At 42.1% G+C, this 23,900-nt stretch overlaps 1 long non-coding RNA gene and 1 pseudogene across 1 annotated transcript; both read right to left on the reverse strand.

The window, feature by feature from the left end:
• Positions 1-4,854: 4,854 nt before the first annotated feature.
• On the reverse strand, positions 4,855-6,121 carry LOC110205635 (actin, cytoplasmic 1 pseudogene; annotated as a pseudogene).
• A 4,607-nt stretch (positions 6,122-10,728) lies between these two features.
• LOC144454529 (uncharacterized) lies at positions 10,729-15,754 on the reverse strand. Its single transcript, XR_013482994.1, has 3 exons — positions 15,604-15,754; positions 14,942-15,018; positions 10,729-13,918 (listed from the first exon to the last, which is right to left on the reverse strand). It is a non-coding gene; the product is annotated as an uncharacterized LOC144454529 (long non-coding RNA).
• Between the last annotated feature and the right edge of the window lie 8,146 nt (positions 15,755-23,900).

Genomic DNA, 23,900 nt, shown 5'->3' on the forward strand with positions numbered 1-23,900 from the left:
CTCCTTTGCTTTCATGAAACTGTCTCCTGGTTTTCCTCCTACCTACCTGTCTGATTATTCCTTTTCTGAATCACAATCCAACTCCTAGCCCCTTTTGTGTGTGTATTCACTCTATACTGGTATACCTTCTCTTCTTTCTCTATACTCTATCTCTTGGAAAACTCATTGCCTCCCATAAGTTCAAGTATCATCTCTATGTAGATGAGTTCCACAACCAAGCCTTGCCTCTCTTCTGGATTCCAAGCAAACATTATTGACTATCTGCTCACTATCTCTTCCTAGAAATTGTATAGATGTCTCAAACTTAACACAATCATCATCATCATAACTAGCATTTGTATAGCACTTTAAGGCTTGCAAAAGTGTTTCAAATATTGCCTCATGTGATCCTCATGACAGGTGCTATTATTATCCTCATTTTACAGATGAGGAAACTGAGGCAGAGAGCAGTTAAGTGACTTACCCACGGTTACATAGCTAGGAAGGAGCAGTGTCTGAAGCTGGATTTGAACTCGGGTCTTCCTGACTCCAGACTCATGCTCATTCCACTATACCACTTGCTTGTGCCCAGATACACCTCTAGTTCTGTCTATGAAGTTACCAAACTACCCTCTTATGAGTAGTGTAGTGAGGCAAATCTACTTGCCACATGGAAAAGTACAAGGAATAAAGACAGAGACAGAGAAAAATAGAGACAGAGGATAAGAGAGGGGCAGGAAAGAAAGAACCTCTTTAAGTTGCACCAAGTGGGCTACTTGCCCTGGCTTACTGGCCAACCCTGTCTGACATAGCTTTGACATAGCTTCCCTCCTTCCTCCACCCACAAACACTCTAGCTCCCATATGTGGGGAGACCAAGAAACTACATAGGGTTAGCTAGGTCATCTCCAAGTGATAAGAGCTTTCTCTCAAGTGGTCAAAGCGACACAGTGCATGTTCCATAGGAGGGTCCCTACAAGCCCATCCTACTTGGGAACAGATTGAGGTACGTGGGGTGAATGAGGGTGGGAAATCAAGGGTGGCACAGAGGTGGACAGCCATTCGTGTCCTCAATAGTAATAGAGAAGTTAGGGAGAAATGTATTGAGTTTGAGATGCCTTTGGGACATCCAGTTTGAGATACCCAAAAGGCAGTTTGGCAATGGGAAACTAGAGCTTAGGAGTGGAAATTGATTAGGGCTTGAGAGAAAGGATTATTAATAACCAATGATTTGGGGAAATTCAGATTTCACCCTTTTTCTTTTATCCTCATTTCAAGACCTTAACCATCTCTTCTATCCAGACCCCACCCAGATGGGGAAGCCATAGTGCTCTACTCAGGTTTGGGTGGGGATAAATTCTTCTAATGGATTGCCCACAGCTGGAGGAAACTCAGAAGTAAATGACATAATCAAAATTCATTTGAATAGGTTCAGCCCCTCATTGTGATATGAATTCTCTCATTAATTGTTAACCAATCAGAGTTGACTGCCACCCTCAGGAACACCCCTCTTCCAATGGGCATATACATATAAGTTGTGAGCCCACCACCATGATTGTCTTTGGTCCAAGACAGAGACCGCCAAATGATCATCCTTTTATTAAAATGCTGGCATCATTAATAAAATGATTAAATTACTCAAAAATTATGTCTCTTGAACCTTTGTAAACACCACAGGCTTCATATATAGTCCATGGGAGAAAATGGTTTCAGTTGAATAATGAGATCAGAAACCAGATTGCAGAGAATTTAGAAGAGGATGAGGTGAAAGGAAGCAGAGGCACCAACTGTAAAATGGCTTTTTTGGGGCAACTAGGTGGCAAAGTGGATAGAGCACCAGCCCTGAAGTCAGGCGGACCTGAGTTCAAATCCAGCCTCAGACCAAACACATGACACTTACTAGTTGTGTGACCCTGGGCAAGTCACTTAACCCCAATTGCCTAAAAAAAAAAAGAAAAAAAGAAAAGGAACCGCAAAGAACTAGGATGAGGGATGCCATGAAAGAAATGTATGATCAAAGAGAGGCATGGGCTACTTGTGTGGCAAGAACAAGGGAAAGACTGCCCACGTGTTCTATCGGCATCCTCTCAAAGTCAAGAGAGAAAAAGGGAGGTCCCCCCATGTCATAGGGTGAGCTGTTGTGGGAAGATGGTTTTTTAGGATGGTCATGGACAAGAGTCTCACACATTGGGCTTTGATCTCTACACCATGAAGAAAATTCCCACAACTGACAAGATCAGTTCCATTAGACAATGAGTCCAAAAGTAAGAATTAATGATCCCTTTATTGATTTATGAAAAACACATTCCTCCTTGCATTTTTTCCTGCCAAAAGGAAAGATCTCCTTGCCAGTTCAAATAAAGCTGTCAAATGCCAAAAATACAAAGATGAGAAACTCATAAATCTGGATTTAGAGATGGAAGGGACCTTAAAGGTCATGTAGTACAATTGCCCTCATTTTACAGGTGAGGAAACTGAGGCTGAGAGAGGTGATGGGATCTATATGATAGAGCTGAAAGGAACCTCAAAGGTCATCTAGGCCAAACTATTCATTTTACAGATGAGGAAACTGAGGCCAAGGGTGGTTTGATGACTTGTCCAAATAAATGGAGGGAGGGGGAGTGCAGTGGAAGAACAGATCCGGAAAAGTAGCCATGACTAAATTTGAACAGGCCAAAGACGCAATGGGAGACAGTGTAATAACTGTTGTTAAAATGTTTTTAAATGCATAAAATGCCTTTCTAGGCACATCACAGCCTCTGCCCTCTCATTTTTGTGTGTCTTCTTTGTCCGCCTGGATTTTTACAGCATGTATTATGTACTGTGAAGCTATCATTATAATAGGAACATGGAGAGGGACACTCCCTTCAGCCAGCTTGGGGAGGCCAGGCTCTTACCTGGAGCTCTCCCAGGTAAAAGGGTAACCATGTGACCCAGAAACTTGGCCCTGATGGACCCCCTCCCCATTTCTGATCGTCGTCAGCTCTTTTCCAATGGACTACTTTACTGTGACCGTTCATGTCAATGTGGGAAATGCCCCAGGTCTGCATTTAAGGAACTATGTTTGGGAAAACAAATAAACAAACAAACAAAAACAACCTCATATTTACTCCTCAAAGAGAATAGTTATTTGCTAACTTGAAGAAATTGATCCAAGAGATGATAAGATCACAGATTCCTTTTGGCTTGTCATATCTTGCTTTCATGGAAATGAAGGGGTGTGAATCAATGGGAGAACAGCTGAATAAATTCCAGTATGTAGATGTGATGGAATATCATTGTGCCAGAGGAAAACACGAAAGGGATGGTTTCAGAGAAACCTGGGAAGACTTGTATGAACTGATGCAGAGTGAAGTGGCCAGAACCAGGAGAACAATCTATACAATGAAAGTTGTCAAAACTCCTATCAATGGAATGATCAATCAAGATTCTAGAGAACCTACGATGACGCACGCTTCCCACCTCCCAACAAAGGGATGAGGGACTTAGGGCGCAGACTGAGACACTTTTTTTTTTTCATACGGCCAATGCAGGAGAAATTTGCTTTGCATATTTTTAACAAGTGTTTTGTTTCTCTCTCTTTTTTTAATGGAGGGAAGAGAAAAAAAATCAATTTTTGTTCATTAAAAAAAGTTGAATTTTTAAAAAGAAGCAACAGTTTACCATCTTCCAAACTTGTTGAATTCGAAGGCCCTTTTTAGGGTCTAAAAATATCACAGGCTCATAGATTTAGGGCTGGACCTTAAGAAGTAACCTAACCCTAACCTCTTCATTTTACAGGTGAAGAAGCCGGGGCCTAGAGTTAGAATGTGACCTTCCTAGATGTGGTATAGGGATTGATTTAAATACTTGAGGAAAGAAATGTTTGAGCTTCTAAGCATATTGATTTATTAAACAATGCATGTCAAATGCATAACAAATTGGGACCAGGCCTCCTCATCTTGGCACTAGACCCCAAACATGGGGGAAGACAGATTTTTATACACTAAAAGCAAATAATCAATAGGCTATCAACCAGGATACAAGATTAGGTAATCCAATTTCTTTCTTTCTTTTTTTTTTTTTTTTGGTTAGGCAATGGGGTTAAGTGGCTTGCCTAGGGTGACACAGCTAGTAAGTGTTATGTGTCTGAGGCCGGATTTGAACTCAGGCCCTCCTGAATCCAGGGCCGGTGCTCTATCCACTGCGCCACCCAACTGCCCCGGTAATCTAATTTCTTTTTTTTTTCTTTAACGTGTGCACTTTTATTTAAACTGGTCTTAAGTCAGTGTACAGGTAAAGCTCCTCCCCTCCCCCAAGTACTGGCAGCAATCTCATAAAACTCACAGAGAGATCGTAAAGTCTTCATTCACATCTATGTTGGGGGCAGGGAGGGAATTTAGGGGGCTGTCCATTATGGCTGACAATTAAAAAAAAAGGAACACGTATTAAGGCGGAACATACAAAAAGTTTTTTTTTAAAAGGATTACATAATTTACATGTAAAGCAGTACTAGTACCTTCCCTCCCTCCCCCCTCCCCATCTGGATTTTTGTTACCTAGCTCCTTTGCTCTAGCAGAGGACAGCCTTCATAGAGGCTAGTAACTCTGTAACAATGCATCACACAATATTTGGAATGATTATTTAAAAAAAAAATAACAAATGTACAATCAGAGTCCTGAAGATGCATTGTAGAACTTTGGGGATGTTTGCCTCCAACATACTTAGACTGCTCGTTACCTTCACCGTTCCTGTTTTTAAATCCTGAGTCAAGCGCCAAAAAACCCCCCAAAAAACAAACAAAAAACCAACCAAATAAAGCCATGCCAATCTCATCTCTTTTTTTGGGGAGGGGCAATTATCATGTCACACCCTTTGACAAAAAAAAAAATAAAAACCACAAACAGTCCATTTAGAAGCATTTGCGGTGGACAGTGGAAGGCCCAGATTCATCATACTGCTGCTTGCTGATCCACATCTGCTGGAAGGTAGAAAGAGACGCCAGGATGGAGCCTCCAATCCAGACAGAGTATTTACGGGCAGGTGGGGCAATGATCTTGATTTTCACCGTGCTGGGAGCTAGGGCTGCAATCTCCTTCTGCATCCTGTCAGCAATGCCTGGGTACGTGGTGGTACCACCAGACAATACAGTATTGGCATACAAATCCTTACGGATGTCAACATCACACTTCTTGATTGAGTTGAAGGTAGTTTCATGGATTCCACAGGATTCCATACCTAAGAAAGATGGCTGGAAGAGAGCTTCTGGGCATCGGAACCTCTCATTGCCAATGGTGATAACCTGACCATCGGGAAGCTCATAGCTCTTTTCCAGAGAGGAGCTAGATGCAGCAGTGGCCATCTCCTGCTCAAAGTCTAGGGTGACATAACACAGCTTCTCCTTGATGTCACGCACGATTTCCCTCTCAGCTGTGGTAGTGAAACTGTACCCCCTCTCAGTCAGGATCTTCCTGAGGTAGTCCGTCAGATCACGGCCAGCCGGAATCAGACCGAGGATGGCGTGGGGAAGGGCATAACCTTCATAGATGGGCACAGTGTGGGTCACACCATCACCAGAGTCCATCACAATACCAGTGGTATGACCAGAGGCATACAGGGACAGCACAGCCTGGATGGCAACATACACGGCTGGGGTGTTGAAGGTCTCAAACATAATCTGAGTCATCTTTTCTCTGTTGGCTTTGGGGTTCAGGGGGGCTTGTGTAAGCAGCACAGGGTGCTCTTCAGGGGCCACACGGAGCTCATTGTAGAAAGTATGATGGCAGATCTTCTCCATGTCATCCCAGTTGGTGACAATACCATGTTCAATGGGGTACTTCAGGGTCAGAATACCTCTCTTGCTCTGGGCCTCATCCCCCACATAGCTGTCTTTCTGGCCCATACCCACCATCACACCCTGATGTCTGGGGCGCCTAACAATGGAAGGGAAGACAGCCCTAGGGGCATCGTCTCCTGCAAAGCCAGCTTTGCACATTCCAGAACCATTGTCAACAAGGAGAGCAGCAATATTATCATCCATGGCGAACTTTGAAGTGGCAAGTTTAAACCCTTAAGAGAGAGGAGGTGGTGCCGCACCTGGAGGCAGGGGGGAGGCAAGTGCACGCTGGGTGGAAGAGCGCACAGCTACCCGGTAATCCAGTTTCTAAAGAGGAAAGACAAGGGAGTTTCCAAGTTGGGAGGCGGACGAGTGAGTTTCAAGAGTTGGGAGGGGGAAGAATGAGCAGGTGGACTTTTCCGGATGTGAAAGAGGATCCTCCTTAATTCCTACAATTAGCAAGCAGGTAGAATTTACAGGAAAGTGAAACTTTGGTTTCAAAATGGAGTCAGTTTTGCAAGATGGAGACATCAGTTTGTTTCACACAATTTCCACAATTCTCTCCTAGCATCCCATAGCTAGAAAGTGCAAAGATGGGATTCAAATCCAGGTCTTTTGGCTTTAAGCCTAGCCCTCTTTCCACTAAGCATCTGTAAGGCAGAATTTGAACCTGGGTCTACTGAGCATTAGTCCTGTGTTCTTTTAAGTGTTCCACGCTACCTTATGACATCATTTAAGCTACTAGTATCTGATGATTGAGAAAATACAAGACAACAAAATTCTGGGCTAAAGTCTTAAAGAAACTAAGGAATAGGGTTGGGCCACAAGGTAATGAGTGACTCAGGCTTTAGAGAATAAGACATACTGGAAATAGTTACTGGGCATTCTCAATACTGGGAATACTGTTATGAGGCAGGGGTTTGGTCACAGGCGGCAAAGCAAGAGCCCAATTAATAGAGCTAAAAGGGTAAGAAAGAAAGGAGTAACAAGGTTCATAATTTTGAACCAGGAAAATTTATGCATTAAAAGCAAACAATTAACAGGATATAAACCAGGATACAAGATGAGGTAACTTGATTTCTAAATGGAAGCAAGATTAGGGACTTTTGGTGTGTAAATTCACAAATTCTTTTTTTACAGAGATGGGATTCAAGATGTACAAGTGGAGGGTGTGGAGGGATGCTGGAGGAAAACCCTTATGTTATGCTATTTCTCTTCAGGTACAACTGGGATGGATGAGATGGACTCTGAGGTCCCTTCCAATCCAGAAAGGAGGAGAAGACAGAGAAGAATATGAAAGTGAAGAGAAGAAAGGAGGTAGAATATTGGAGGGGATGAAGGATGTGGAGGAAGAGGAGGAGGAGCAGGAAGAGGAGGGCTGGATAGGTCAGTTTGGAAGCCATATGCATGGAAGTGAGAGTTGACTTGCTTTTCAGCATCACTGAGCAGAACTCAATCAGGGTGGAGAAGGTAGATGGTGGGAATAAGCCAGTGCTGTGGTTTATAAAAGGATGAGTAGGGTTGCAATAGAACAAGAGGTTCAAAAGCAGACCAAGGTGTAAAACTGGTGTGGTTATCTAAAAGGTCAAGATTTTGATATCCCAAGGCAGAATTTATGGACATGGTAAAGCTGAACTCCTGGTAACTGCAGAGGCAATTATAACACCTGATGGGTTAGAAAGGCTATGAAGCCAGCAAGTACATTGCAGGGCAAGCTAGGAACCTCCATGCTCAGCATCTCCACATGTTTATCATCTGCAGCATTCACAGGCCCCAAGACCTGGGGAGCACCCCAATAAAAGGTGCAGTGAGCTGTACACATAGTGGACCAGAGCCAGGGGACACTCCAAAACATAGAGGTAAGTAAGTTTAGTCACTGTAGGCACATAATAACAGTTTGAAAACAGTTGTTAAGGCAGCAAGTAAAACTTGCGTCTGCTCCCACTTAATGCTAATTCCTTCATGCCTTGAATCCTAACTTTCATCAAAGATTTAAAGCTGGAAATTGGTTTAAACATCATCTAGTTTAAACCCCTCATTTTTTTGCATCTTATTTTTTTAATATAAATTTATTTTTAGTTTTCAATATTCACTTCCACAAGTTTTTGAGTTCCAAATTTCTCACCCCTCCCCCCACCCCAAGATGGCACGCATTCTGAATACCCCTTCCCCTGGTCTGCCTTCTCTTCTATCTCTCCCCCCTCCCTTCTCTTATCCCCTTCCCCTTCTATTTTCCTGTAGAGCAGGATAGACTTTGGTACCCCATTTCCTGTATTTCTTATTTCCCAGTTGCTTGTGAAAACATTTTTTTAAAACATGTTAAACCCCTCATTTTACAGGTGAATAAATTAAGCCCTGGAGCACCTAGGTGGTACAGTGGCTAGAAGGTCTACACTGTAATAGGGAAGCCATACCAATCTGGTGTCTGCAATAACTCTGACACCAATATGGCGAGCCTCCCAGGAATGGGGGACCACCAGGCTGCCTAAGGAGATGCAAACAGGCCTATGTTGGAAAAACGAAGCAGATTAAAGCTCTTGTGCCAATCATGAGATTGGCAATTCCAGGCCTGGGACCATGAGGGGATGTACTTCCAGTCTGGGTGAGATAGAGAAAGAAAGGGGGAGAAAGAGAGAGAGAGAGAGACAGAGACAGACAGGGGGAGAGAGACAGAGACAGAGATGAAGACAGACAGGAGGAGAGACAGAGACAGAGACAGAGACAGACAGGGGGAGAGAGAGAGAGACAGACAGGGGGAGAGACAGAGAGAGAGAAACAGAGAGAGGAAGGAAGGAAGGAAAGGAAACGAGCACTCATATAGGTGGCAAAGCGCTTCTTCCAAATTTTATCTCACTTGATTCTCACAACAACTCTGCGAGGGAGGTGGTATTATTATCCTCATTTTATAGTTGAGGAAATTGAAGTAAATGGAGGTTAAGTGACTTACCCAGAGTCACACAGCTAGTAAGTGACTGAGATCAGATTTGAAGAAGGGAAAAAACCCAAAATGCTAATTCATCCTTATTAGCGAGGAAAATGTTTTAGGGTTTTGTTTTGGTTTTTTTGCTTGTTTTCTTTTTGGTCTAGATCCATGATTTCATTAGTGTACAGAATTCCTGGAATGTACTGTCCCCTTTAGTAAGCAAATCATTTAACACTGTGTACAAATTATTTAACTGTAATAGCATATTCATTTTCAGAGTAAATAATTTCTTTCCTTACACTACTGGCTACAGTACAGGTGGTTATAAGGTTAAGGAGATCACAGGGCACTTTTGTTTAAGTGCTGACTGTTGTCATTGTTCTAGGTGAGCTCCAAGAATCTCTGCCACTAACCTCTGAGACCAGCCTTTCTGCTCCACTCTCCCACACCCCCCACTCTACTGTTTTGTAGGGGAAAAAAGTCCAGCCAAGTCTCAAAGAGGAAGTTTGCAATGATTTTGGACAATAGTCACCCAATAAATTCTTGTTGCTCGACAGAGCATCTTGGAAGACAGTTTGGTACAATGAGGGAAACAGAAACCATGGAATCAGAGGACCTGGGTTCCAGTTCCAGCCCTGACATTTATTACCTGTGTGACCTTGGGGCATGTAATTTAACCTCTAGTCCTTGGCTTGCTTCCTTATCTGTAAAATGAGAAGGATTGGCTTAAATGGTTTCTGAGCTCCAGAACTGGCTCCAGAACTAGGTCCAGAACTAAGATCCCTGTGAATACTATGTGTGTTAGAGGAAAGACCACAGATTGAGAGGCGGGAAGGACTTCTTGCCCAATGCCTTCAATTTACAGATGAAAGTCAGAGAGATGAAGAATCTGCATGAGTTCAGTGAACTTGGAAGGATCTTTAAACCCAGACCCTTGGACTCTAATCCAACATTTTTTCCGCTGCATCATGCTGCCTTAGTAACCCCTGCTCCCTCCAGATCTTACACATTTGCTCAATTTGTGACCCTGGACACTTTACTTAACTTCTGTTTGTCTCATCTATAAAATGGGGATAATAATAGTACCTATCTACCGGGGTTGTTGTGAAGATAAAATGAGATATTTGTAAAGTCCTTTGCCAACCTTAAAGCACTATATAAAAGCTAGCTGTCATCACCATCATCACCACCACCATCACCATCATCATCATCATCTTCATTATCATCATAATCATCACCTACTTTTTCCAAGACTACGGAGAGAAGGTCTCTAAGTTTCTGCAGAGGTTGGAGAGACTTCTGTAGTGGTGAGGGATGAAAGGTAGAGTCCTTGGCTGTGGAGGGCTGACCCAAATACCCGGTGGGGTGGGGGGTTCTAAACAATGAAGAAAGGCTACCAGTCTACAGATCAGTCTCAGAGAATGCCCAGAGCCCTAGAGCAAGGAAGCATCGCAACCACTTATATGGCTGAAAGAACAACTGCCAAGTGAGGACAGGAGAATAGGAGAGCTGAGGAATCTGGTAACAATGGCTCTGTCCACCACTTATCGCTGGATCGTCAATGCCAGACTAGAGCCAATAGGCAGGAGCAGTGACAAAGTAGAGATGAAAAAAGGAAACCAAGTTTTGGTTAGGTTCAGTTGGCTATGCTCCCCTGGGACCCCTCTGGGAAAAAGATCCAGTTTGACCATAGCAGACAATCCTTGCTCTCAAGAAGCTTACATTCTACTGGAATATTTATTACAAGGGCTTTAGTATTTTTTTAATTGTGGGCTGGAGATGTAGCAGGGAGAGAAAATTGCTTTTTTATTGATTGTACAAAATATTGGGGGTGGGGGATGTGACCTTTATTAGAGAAACTGGCAAGCAGTAAAGATTCTCCTCCCAAACCCCCCAATTAGCTGGGAACTTGCTTTGCTTGATTATGCATATATGACATAAGGGTTCTTTATTTTTTTCTTCCTTTCTTTTTTCTTTTTCAATGGGTGAAAGGGGAGAGGGAGAAAAAAATATAATTTTTAAAATAAAAATTTTAATAAAATTTAAAAGTAAAATAAAGTTTGATAAATGAAAATAATTTTTTAAAAAATAAAAGGTACAGAGTCTCTTGTCCGAGGTTCTTGTCGTCCCACAGATGATGACACTTTTGGTCCTGGTTCTGCCTAGGGTCCACAGGTTCATCATTGTAGCAGCGGCAGGCACAGTCAAGTTGGTATCTCAGAAATGGTTCCCATTTCTGGAGGGGTTCTTGGGCTTGTTCTTTGCAAGGATATACGGGCCTTAAGGGAGCCTGGATACATGGAGAAAACCCAAGCTACATGTGGATCTGTAGCACCCATGCAACCACCACAGAAAATCATATGCATTTAAAGGACCCAGAAAGAGGAAGAGAGTTGGAAAATGATGAGAGCAGAAGACAAGGCATTTGGAACCTCTGTGAAAGTGAAAATAAAGAGACTTAAAATAAAACACGCTTCCTCTTGTCCAGGGGGAAAAAGTTCCGCTCCCAGTTCTAGTGATTTATTCTCATGTGGCATGGTCTTCAGGATCCTCATCACTGGTTATCCTTTGGTTCGGCTCCAAGTTCTCAGCACCCTTTGGAAACTGAGCGTGGACCTCCCCTGGTAGTCCTGTAACCCAGGACCCAGAGTTTGTACCCAACACAGAAAGTTAAAGAGTTCACAGGAGGTGCCCAGAAGAGGAGGGTGGCATTTTTCATCTCCTGTACTTTCAACCAATGGAATGAAGAGAATGGCGCATGTGAACTCTGATCTGGATCTTGTTCTTTTCAAGATCTGGTATTTACTTAAGGTTTGAATTTCACATAAACCGATTTATAGATCAACCATTTCATTAGCCTCAGTTTAATGGATGAAGGATAACTAGAAGATCATCGCTCAAGCAATGAGTGACCAACTTAACCTCAAGATGCTATTGTTTAGGGTTTGACTTCTCTCTCTCTCTCTCTCTCTCTCTCTCTCTCTCTCTCTCTCTCTCTCTCTCTTCTTTGTTAGGGTCCCCCCTTCCCATAGGGAGCTACCCAGCTACAATTAAATCCTGAGTGTCTCAGTGTACACGAGACTGTCTTGAACTAGTGCCTCAAAGAAGAGCAGATTCTTAGCCATGAATGACTATTGCTTGGAACCACCCCATCACACAGGTCTTATCTGGTATAAAAGTATGATGCTGAGGTGGCTAGGTGGGACACTGAATAGAGCACTAGATTTGGAGTCTGGAAGATCAGCTACTTCTTGCTGTTCCTGGCACACAAATCCTTATCTTTTCATCGGCCATCCTCCAACCTTGGAATGTTTTCCCTCTTTTCCTCTACCTCCTGTCTTTCTTAAAGACTCACCTAAAGTCCCACTTTCTGCAAGAAGTCTTTCCCAGTCCCACGAGTGGTCAATGCTTTCCCTCTGGAACTACCTCTCATTTACCCTGTATATATTTTATATAAACAGAGTTGTTTGCCTGTTGTCTCCTCTGTGGATGGGGACTACGACTTTTACTTTCTTAGTAGTGCCATTTTGTGTTCAGATGTATCCAACTCTTTAAGACCCTGTGGACCAGCTATCCATGGGTTTTTCTTGACAATGCTTAATAAAAGGCTGTTGATTGATTGATACTGTGATATTGAAATCCAGGAGCTATGTCATATGCTGGCTCAAGTCCTCTCTGTATCATTTTTTTCTACCCAGGCAAGTTCCCTGCACAGATGACGGCTTTGTCTCTACTCCTGGGCACTGAGAGGCTGTTTCTCCCTCTCAAATGGAACAACAGCTTAGTTGTGTAGTATGGAGCTTGCTCCCTTATGCAGAATGCTTTCTTTGGAACTCACTAAGTCCCACTATCTTTGCTAAACAAAAAGGCAGCATGTTGCCAGTGGCCTTGGACGTGGGCATTAGCTGAACCTAGCATTGCTTCCATCGTGACAACTCCAGTTTCATCTGATGTTTTTCCACAGAAATTTTACTTAATCCTCTTGGCATTTCTCATTTAACTATTTAATATCAACGAGTTTAAAATAAACCCCAAGATCTCCCAGGTCATGTTTCTTTTTCTTTTTTTAACATTCATAATTATTTTTTTACATGAGCAATTGTGTAAAACATTCCCATATTAGTCATTTTTTTGTATAAGACTCAAAAGAAAAAGAATGAAAGTGAAAAATAGTATGTTTCAGTCTATATTCAGTCAACATCAGTTCTTTCTCTGGAGGTGGACAGTATGCTTCATCATTAGTCCTTTGGAATTGTCTTGGATCATTGCATTGCTGAGAATAGCTGTCATTCACAATTCTTCATCGAACAATATTGCTGTTACTGTGTATAACATTCTCCTGGTTCTGTTCAATTCATTTTGCATCAGTTCATGTAAGTCTTTCCAGGTTTTTCTGAAATCATCTTGCATTCCCCAATTGATGAGCATTCCTTTGATTTCCAATTCTTAGCCACCACAAAAAGAGCTACTATAAATATTTTTGTAGAAGTAGGTCCTTTTCTCTCTCTTTTTTTTTTGGGGGGGGTGAATGTCTTTGGGATATAGACTAGTAGTGGTATTGCTGGATCAGAGTGGATGCAGTTTTATAGCCCTTTGGGCGTAATTCCAAATTCTTCTTCAAAACGATGGGATCAGTTCACAACTCCACTAACAATGCATTAATGGGGCAGCTAGGTGGTAAAGTGGCTAGAGCACCAGCCCTGGAGTCAGGAGTACCTGAGTTCAAGTCTGGCTTCAGATACTTGCCAATCGTGTGACCCTGGGTAAATCACTTAACCCCAGTTACCTAAAAAAAACACACACATAAAAAATCCAAAAACAATACATTAGCATCCCAGTTTTGCACATCCCATTCAACATTTTCTTTTTTTGTCATATTAGCCAATCTGATAGGTGTGAGGTGGTACCTCAGAGTTGTTTTAATTTGCATTTCTCTAGTTAATAGTGATTTAGAGCATTTTTTTATATGACTATAGATAGCTTTGACCAGCTCATGTTTCTGAACTAACAGCAAGGGTTCTGTTGTACTCATGGAGGTTAGACGTGTCTTAGGTGAGAAGGCTCAGTCAGTGTGCTCGGAGACTTGCGTGTGGATGACTAGACTTAGTCGGGAATACAGCAGTTCATGCTCTTTCTCACATAACGTGTAGCTTGTCTGAGCCTGGGAGTGTCATTTGCCTCTTTGCAAGCTCATTTCTTCACCTGTAAAAATCAAGATAATAGCATCCACCTTTCAGAGTTGTCATGAGGATCTTAGGAGATACTGTGTGTAAAATACTTTTTATGGGGCAGCTAGTTGGTGCAATGGATAGAGCACTGGCCCTGGAGTTAGGAGGTCCTGAGTTCAAATCCAGCCTTAGATACTAGCAATAGGACCCTGGACAAGTCACTTATCCCCAATTTTCTCCAAAACAGAAAAATGCTTTATACAAATGTTAGCTATTGTTTAAGTGACACTAATCCTGGACCACATAGCCAGTAAATATCTGAAGTAGGGCTTGAATTCAGGCCCTCTGGGTTCAAGTCCATGGCTCTCTATATATCACATCTGCTCCTAACAGTCCACTGACTCTCATGCTCAGATGGTGCCCAATCCTTCAAGGATCCATAGTGAGGGGTCATGGCTCCCCAAGTTTTGGCCAAGGTCTCTCTAATCTCTCCTCACCCAGCTCATTCATACTAACATAAACCTAGGCTCACTGCCCAGCAACCACAGAGACAGAAGCTCCACCTGTCCTCAACCCACATCCCAACACCTACACCTATACCTACATAAATATACACATACACTTACATACACACTCCTAGGCCTCTCCAACACAACGCCTTTCACACTTTCCCTCCCAACACCCCCTCTTCTGCCTCTACTCTATACCCTGGAGGGCCAGCATACCACACACACTCCATCCATCTAAATAACTGAGTGGTCTGCTGCTTTCTAGTCCCGCGACTATGAGTGACAGAAAATAGCCATCTCTAGGATGGGGCTATTTTTGGTCACCCAGATTCCTCCCTTAATATTAGGGAATGATTTCGGACACTGTAAACTGAGTCCTCTGTAGAACTTTCATTTCTTCCTTACTTTTTACCTTGTAGAATCTCTGGTTTGTTTGTTTGTTTTTTCTCAAAATTTAAGTAAAGCTCTACCTTCAGGCCTTTTCCTCTGATTTCAGCACCACCACTCCCCTGGCCTTCTTTCCCCTAAAATTACTATTAAGCACCTACTATGTGGGCAGCTAGGTGGTGCAGTGGATACAGCACTGGGCTTGGAATCAGGAAAATTCATCTTTCTGAGTTCAAATCTGGCAAAGAAAAAAAACCCCACATCAATTAGCATGTATTAAGCACCTACTATGTGCTAAGCACTAGGGATATAGAGAAAAGTCCTCCCAAAAAACCCCATCAATGAGCATTTATTAAGCACCTATTATATGCTAGTGCTAAGCACTGGGGATACAAAGAAAAGCAAAAAAAAAATCAACTTTCATTTTTTAAGTGCTTATAATCTTCCAGGCACTGTGCTAAATGCTGGATATAAAAGGTTAACTAGATTTATTAAGCACCTACTACATATCAGGCACTTTGCTAAGTGCTGGGGATACAAAGAAAGGCTGTGAGTGGGATAAACTAGATAGAAATAACCATGTACAATCAAGATACAAGCAGGATAAATCAGAGCTAATCTCATTCCGTATATGCTGTTTTCCCAAACCTGCTCCTTGTGGGCAGGAACCTTATTGTGACCCCAATGCCAGTACAGCGTCTAGAAAAAGCAGTTGGTGATTGATTAGCTGATTGCGAAGCCCAGGTAGTGAAGCTCATGAAAGTAACCAAGAGAAGCAAAGCTTGTTGGGAGCTCTGCTCAGTCCCGACTGTGGGTGACCTACCTGGACCTTTGAGTAAGGGTTGTTCATTGGATGCTGTCTTTATATCTAATGAGTTAGAGAATATCACCACTGGAAGCGACCTCGGCGGCCGTACCACATAGAAAACGAATCCCCTACTCCCACGTTCACAACAAATGGTCACCCAGTCTCTGAAGACCTCCACTGAGGAGAAACCTATTCCCTCCAGCAGTTTTAATTGCTAGGAAACTTTCCCCTCCCATTAACTCTAAATCTACCTCTCTGCAGCTGCCATCCATTGTTCCAGATGCTGGCCTAGGGCCAAAGGAACAACCCTAATCCCTCTCAGCGGTGAGTCATTTTGCTTTTCTTGGACCTCAATAAAACTACCTGCTAATTTTGCCAACAGTGTGCTTGCAAGGAGAGTTGGTATTAGCATCCCACGCTTCAGTGATCTCTTTTCTAAGTGCTTTCCTCAGGTTTTCCTGGTGCTGGCTATGAGCCAAAGACACGAAATTCCCCCAAAGTGAACCTGAGTTCTCCTTCCCAGGTATTCGTGATCTTAAGAAGGCCTTTTTACACAAGCCGCTGTCAGTCCGCATCTCATTTCTTCCCTTTGCCCTTTGGCATACCCACATTTTGATTCTTCTGACTCCATAGCCAGCTATAGAGCCAGGAGAAGGGGTGGGGCAGCCTAGACATCCTGAATTCCAGAAGAACAAGCCTTCCCTTGTCAGGCTCTGTTTGTACTATGGCACCAGGTAAGCATAGCCTTGATATAATAACATCAGCCAGATTTATGGGCTCAGGTGATGAAATGAGAAACCAGCCTGTGCAATCCAAAGAAGATACTAAATTTGGATGGCCCAAATGAATGAATGAACAAATGAAAAAAACATTTAAGTGACTATAATTCACCAAATAGTTAGTCAAGACGAATTTATTAAGAACTTACTATGTTCCAGGTACCAAGCTAGGCACTGGGGATATAAATACAAAAATGAGACAATTTTTGTCCTCAGGGAACTTACATTCCAAGGAGGGGCAATAAGGCAAATAGGGGAGAGATGGTCAGTGAAGGGAGTTTTTGTCTGAGGCGTTGGGGGAAGATGCGTGGAGCTATAGGGCAATGATAACATTTTTTCCCCCTTTTTCTAAGACTGGATCTCCCTGGGATGGAAGCCCAGTGGCCACTCAAGAATTTGAAGCTACTACTCATTAGCCTGGGCATTATGCTTCTTACCTGGGTCAGTCTGCTCCTCCTTGGGCAACCTGGTAGATTAACTTCCCCAGGGCAGGAAGGAGCATGGCCTGGTGAGGAGGGTCAGAAGAAGGGAGGTACTAGAGGGCAAATGGCAGGATGCCCAGGGTGGACAGCTGTTGAGAGGAGATTAAAGGGAGCTAGGAAACAAAAGAATTAGCACCCAAACAATAGCAATGATAGCTCATAATTATGGAGCACTTTAAAATTTATAAGATGTATTCTCATGACAATCCTGTGGGGGGAAAAAACTGGTGGAAAGTCAAGAATGATGCAACTGATGGACATTCCATTTGAGGGGTTCGGACCTATCTTTTCATTGGTGTAAGGAACCACCTCTACCAAAAAGGAGAGAAAGCCTATGGTCATAGACATCTGGAGTTACACTGAGAGGCTGTGACTTGTCCAGGATCACGAAGCCAGTATGGATCAGAGAGAGGACAGGAACCCAGGTCTTTCTAACTTTGAGGCAGCTCTCGCTCCACACAATACTCTGCCTCCATCACTCCATTTCTGGCAGAATAAACACGTAGTTCCTACAAACTCTAGACTTATTCTCCCAACTGATGCACATATTAGCAGGTCAGGCCCCTACAGCAAGGTTGGTTACATCTCCCCTTTAGCATCCTAGGGATGACCCCTGAGGGGCTGGTGGTGTCTTTCTAATTCTACTGGCTCAAGCCCCCATTCCAGTGTGTTCCCTCCTAATATCAACTGCTAGTGATTACTGCCTCAATATCACTTTTACCAATTACCCTCAATTGGCTTTTACAAAGGGATGTGTACTGAAAAGGAAGAACCAAAATATACAAATGTTGTCCCAAGTCAGGGTTTACTCTCCCTTCCATGCCTGGGGACAAGTACTTCAAACTCAAAGCAACTGTCAAAAGCATTTGTTCACTTGCCACAGGACTAGGCAATGAGCACATGCAGGAGGCACACTTGGGTCAGGGATTAGGCTGCCTTTTTTTTTCCTACTTCTATCTTCATTTCAACTTAGTGCATACAGAGCCTTTGAGAACTTGATAGGTGCAAGAAATGGAGTCCACACTAGAGTACGACGGCAGCTAAATCTAGAAAAGGGGCAGCCAGGTGGTGAAGTACGGGGCCAGGAGTCAGGAGGACTCATCTTTGTGAGTTCAAATCCAGCCTCAGACACTTATTAGCTATGTGACCCTGAACAAGTCACTTAACCGTGTTTGCCTCAGTTTCCTCATTTGCAAATTGAGCTGGAGAAGTAAATGGCAAATCACTCCAGTACCTTTGCCAAGAAAACCTCAAATGAGTCATGAAGAGTCAGACTCAACCAAAAATGCCTAAACAACAAAAATCACCTAATAAGGCATTCAACCCTGAAGCGTCCTGCAAATAAGGAGTGACTGTCCAGCTGCCAGGCTGCATTTGAAAGTGAACCTGGCTGGACAAATGCTTTGTAACAACCAGTTTAAGCCTAGAATTAAACTGGAAGAGTTTAAATTAGATTATGAGCTCTCTGAGGGCAAACGATGTTTCTTTTTATTTTCATTTGTATCCCCAGCATGTGCCATGACTGGCACATAATATGTTTAATTTTATTATTTTATTTATTATTATTATTTAGTTTGTTGACTAAAATATGTTAAGAATTTAATGGCAGAAAAAGAGAAGACACTTTCTTTTCAAAGTACACATGATAATTCCCAAAACTATGATATAGTCAGTTACAAAGATATGCTTTGTACATATAAATTGACAGAATTCTATGTATCACATTCTCAGAGCCTCAGCTCAATAAAAGTAGAAATAAACAATAAGCAAAAGGAATTCAAGTTCCCAACAACACTTTTTAAAAAGGCTCCAAATTCAGAACATGATAAATTAAAGTGGGAGAGGAAAATAATAATACTAAGTTGGGGGGGGGGAGTGTAAAACAAAACAAAGACACAAAAAATACAATCAACTAAAACAATAATTATTTTTAAAAAATAACATTGCTAAACCATTAGCCCAGTTAAGCAAAAGAGGAGAAAAATATAATTCAAAAAATGTATTTAAATCAATAGACTCAAGAGTAAAAATGGAGATATAATCTCTAATATGAAAGTCATTTCTTTAAATGGGGAACATATTTTCAAGTATATAATATACAGAGGTCTATTTATATATACAATATTTGTAAACTAACAGGTTCAGAAAGCAAATGGAAGTGAATTAGTACTCCCCCCCCAAAAAAAGGACAAAACAGAACACGAGACTGACACAACAGAAAAGAGAGAATGCAGCAGAAGTAGAAAAACTTAAGTAATAATCAGCTCCCTTTAAAAGTCACCTGTGCCTGATGAATTCATTAGAGGGTTTTTCCAAATTTTTGAAGAAAATGTTATATTATGTTATATTAAGTCTTGTAGGAAAGGATGGTCTACCATAAAACTCATGTGGCAAATACAGTTTTGGTATCAGATTCTGGTTAAGAAGAAAGAAAATTATACTCAAGTTTTCCTCAAAAACACAGATGCAGAAATCCTACATGAAATCTTCACAGACAATAGACCATCAAATAAAAACAACTATTTCCTATAGCAAGCTGGATTTTTCTCTGGAATATAGGGTTGGCATATAACAGAACGAAGAATTATCAACAACATACATAACATTTCATAGAAAAAATGACTAGAAACCATTGTCACAAGGGAATAGTCCCTGAATGAGGACCCAGTGACCTGAGTTCTAGTCCTGACTCACTTCCTAATGATATATTTGACTGAAACCAACTCACTTAATTTCCCTAAATCTTAGATTCCTCAGCTGCAAAAAGGGATATAGTAATCACTGTCAACATCTCAATCAAAGGAGTAAATGGATGGGGTAGCTACAAGGGATTTTGAGGCCAGGGAGTCCAACCCCTTCATTTTAAAGATGAGAAAAGTGATTTATGTAAGGATACTAAGGAGTAGAGGCAAAATTTTGAACCCAGGTCCACTGACTCTAAATCTCTAGCGTTTTTGCCACTGAACAGTACTGTCTCCCTAAGTAGGAACTCTTGACCTGGATTCCATAAACTTTTTGTTTGTTGTTTTTAATATTCTGATAACTGTATTTCAGTACGACTGGTTTCCTTTGTAAGGCGGCATATTTCATTTTATGGATTAAAAAAAATATTCTGAGAAAGGGTCCATAGGTTTCACCAGACTTCGAAGGGGGACATAGATACACACACAAGTTTATGCCCTGATGCCACATATTGCTATGTAGTTCTTTCAAAACATATCAGTAATTCTAGTTAGCATTTATACAGCACTTTGAGATGTGAAAATCGATGTACTTATTCTATTCTGTTTGATCCTTACAATAACCCTGCAACGTAAGGGCTATTATTATAGCCATTTTATAGATGAGGAAACTAAGAGATACTAAGTCATACAGCTAGGAGGTATCTGAGGTTGGGTTTTATCCAGGCCTTCCTGACTCAAACTGCAGTGGTTTTAACCAATAATAAAATCTCATATTTATAAAGTGTGCAAGGCACTGTGTTAAGCGATTTACAATGATCTTATCTGATCCTCACAACAACCTTGTAAGGTAGGTGCTATTATTATTCTCACTTTATAGAGAAGGAAACTGAGGTAAACAGAAGTTTAGCAGCTTGCCTAGGGTCATATAGCTAACAAGTGTCTGGGGTCATATTTGAACTCAGGTCTTCCACCTAGCTACTTTCCTATCAAGAAGAAATTCAGTGTAATTCAATCTCTATTCTTGATTTAATCTGAGAGAGGACAGAGAGAGAGAGAGAGAGAGAGAGAGAGAGAGAGAGAGAGAGAGAGAGAGAGAGAGAGAGAGAGAGAGAGAGAAGTGAGAGAGAAAGAGAGAGAGAGAGAAGAAGAAGAAGAAGAAGAAGAAGAAGAAGAAGAAGAAGAAGAGAGAAGAGAGAAGAGAAAAGGAGAGGAGAAAGGAAGGAAAAAAGAGAGAAAAAGAAAGGAAAGGAAAAAGCAAGTAAGAAAGAAAAAAGAAAGAAAGGTTTCTTAATACAGTAGCAGAGTATATATTTACAAGCAAGGGCAGACAATACAATCCTCTATTTCCCTGGACTGTAGTCATTTATCTTTTCTCCATCTTAGCTACCAAAATGCCTGGTTGAAATTTGGATACTCAGAGTTCAGGAATTAACAAAAACAAATTAGATCAACAAAGGACAGTCGTGTGCAGGGACTTGGAAATCTTGCTTTGACCTGCAGGATGCTTTGTTGGCCTGGAACGCCCTGTAATCCATAACACCTTCACTCCCAGGTTAAGTTGGCCTGCCCTAGTCCTCCTCCCACCCTTTGGCCAAAAACCTGGGAGCTTTTGTTGGGTTAGTTGGATTTGACAAAGCTTCTTTGTTCAAAACCCAGAGGCCCCGATTAACCAGAACTCCACCCCCCACCCCTTTTCTTTCCTTCAAATAGTTCTTTCCCCTCCCCACCCAACCCCCCCCCCCAGCTCCTCAGGCTCAGAAGAGAATCAATAAACAGAACATACTTTCCACAACTTCTGGGTTTATTTTTAAAACCTTTCCAAGAAGCAAGATCTTTACCCTGTATTCCAAAAGCAAATAGTTCCAAGTAGCAAGTCTGAAAAGTCAAAAATTCATACATATATGTATGTATACATACATTAATATATATACATATATGAGTATATATGTATATATACACACATACACATACACATATATATATATATACTATATATATATATATATATATATATATATATATATATATATATATATATAAAACTCAAGACAGAAAGAAGGGTGGAAACCAGTGGTCACAAGGTCAAGAATTCATTTTGTGATTGAGTCAAAGTCAAAATAAACATGTTTTATTTTGTTTGGATTTGGTTTACAAAACCAAGTTGGGCTGAGGTTCAGAAGAGCTTGGGTTCAGCTCTCTCTTCTCTCTGTCTGGCTCTGTCTCTCTCTCCTGTAGTGAATTGCCAGCCACTTCTTGTAGTGTTGCAATTTTTACCTTAAAGTCCATAAGCCTAATTGAGCATCTCAGGCTGCCTCTAGGAATTTCCGTGTCCTAGCTGCCCAATAAAATGCCACAATTGCATTATATGTTTCACTAATTAAAGAATTCATTCAAAGAAATATTCAGGGCTTGGGGGAAGGGGAGAGAGAGAGAGAGAGAGAGAGAGAGAGAGAGAGAGAGAGAGAGAGAGAGAGAGAGAGAGAGAGAGGGAGGGAGGGAGGGAGGGAGGGAGGGAGGGAGGAGGGAGGGAGGAGGAGAGAGAGAGAGAGAGAGAGAGAGAAGAGAGAGAGAGAGAGAGAGAGAGAGAGAGAGAGAGAGAGAGAGAGTAATGAAGGATGGAGTTCAAGTTCTGGCTTTAATGAATGTTTATTGACTGACCAGACAGGATTGGGGGCCCTCACCTAGGTGTATCCAGGATGCTAAAGCTGGGAAAGCTTGGGTGCAAAAAGCTGTCCACTCAGAAATGGGGGTGAGTGAAGTTAAGAGTGGCATACTTACTTGCTGGCCCTAGAATCCCCTTCTGCTCTAGCAAATTGCTCTTCTCCATCACTTAATTCAATAAACATTTTTTCCCCCAGAGTGCCTATTATATGCAGAGCAGTGGAGCTGATATGTAAGCTCCCTGAGGGCAGGAACTGTTTTTTCACTTGCCTCTGTATCCTCTGAGACTTAAGCATGAGATAAGGCATGTTAAGTTATATGTAGGCACACCTTTTTGCCCGGAAGGATGATGGTTATGTTGGTATCAGGAACTCCCTCTGTTAATCCAGATAGGGACCTTCAATGACACTTAAAAGTCTTAGACTCATAACTAAGTGTCAGAAACTGGGCTTGAACCCAAGTCAGCCTGACTCCTAGGCAAGGTCTCTAACCACTGTACCATGCTACTGCCTTTTTTTTTTTAGGCAATTGGGGTTAAGTGACTTGCCCAGGGTCACACAGCTAGGATCAAGTGTTTGGTCTGAGGTCACACTTGAACTCAGGTCCTCCTGACTTCAGGGCCAGTGCTCTATCCACTGCGTCATCTAGCTGCCCCTGCTACCGCTCTTTTTAAGCCTTAAATAACTACTTAAATTATTGTCATAGTGAGTACTTACAAAAGATTTACTGGATTGGTTTGATTAGATTAGACTGAATTGGGGAGAAGTATCAGGTTAGGCAGGTTAGCACTAATATTACTGGCCACCTGGTGGAGAAAGGGAAGATTTGTGTGTCCTTTAGCTCAAGAAGGAACAAGAGAGTTTTACAAAGCTCTGGGGAGGGGATAGGAAAGAGGAGATGGAGAGAAAGAAAAATAAATGCTTGTTAATTAAAAAAAATTAAAAACGACAAAGCTCCCAGTCTAGCGAATTCTGTTTCAGAATTCTGAAATCGCCTTATCTTACCATCATCTCTTGGCTTTCCAACTCCCTCTGCCTTCCCATACAAAACCGCATTCTTTAACCACACCATGACCTCTAATCCTTGACTCCTTCTCTCCCCTGCAGCAGCCACTCTCTCCTCTATTTTCCATTCTTGACCCCCTTGGCAAACTGATTCAACTCCACACTATTCTCTGGAGTCCTTGGCCACCTTAAATCTCCAACTATGCCTGGCCAAGCTTCAGCCTCAGGTCATTCCCACCATCTGCTGCCTTCACTCCTACACCCACGCTCTTGAGGGAAGGCGGAGAAAATAACGCAACTGTTTCCACTAGAAAGTTACAACTCAACTTGACCTTCACTGTTGCTTAACAATCCTACTATTCCTCCCTTATCAACTTCCTCTCCCACTCCACAGTTTCTCATCCCTCCTCAAACTTCCCATGGTTCCCTGCACCCACTCTCTCAGCTGAGAATCTTGTCTCATATTTTGCAGAAAAAAAAATTGAGGCCATTTTATGTGAACTGCCTTTTCTTCCCTCTTCCTCATATCCCTCAGATGCACTTTCTCCTCCTTCAACCCTGTTTTACCTGATACAGTGGCTTTACACCTTACTAAGGCTAACCCCTCTACCTGAATCCCATCAGTCCCATCTCTCCAACAGATTGCCCTCTCTTGTCATCCCTGATCTATCAGCGGTTTTCAATCTCTCTCTGCCTACTGGC

Source organism: Phascolarctos cinereus, unplaced genomic scaffold (genome assembly GCF_003287225.1).
Source record: "Phascolarctos cinereus isolate Bilbo 61053 unplaced genomic scaffold, phaCin_HiC Scaffold_1;HRSCAF=81, whole genome shotgun sequence".
Classification (NCBI taxonomy): Eukaryota; Metazoa; Chordata; class Mammalia; order Diprotodontia; family Phascolarctidae; genus Phascolarctos; species Phascolarctos cinereus.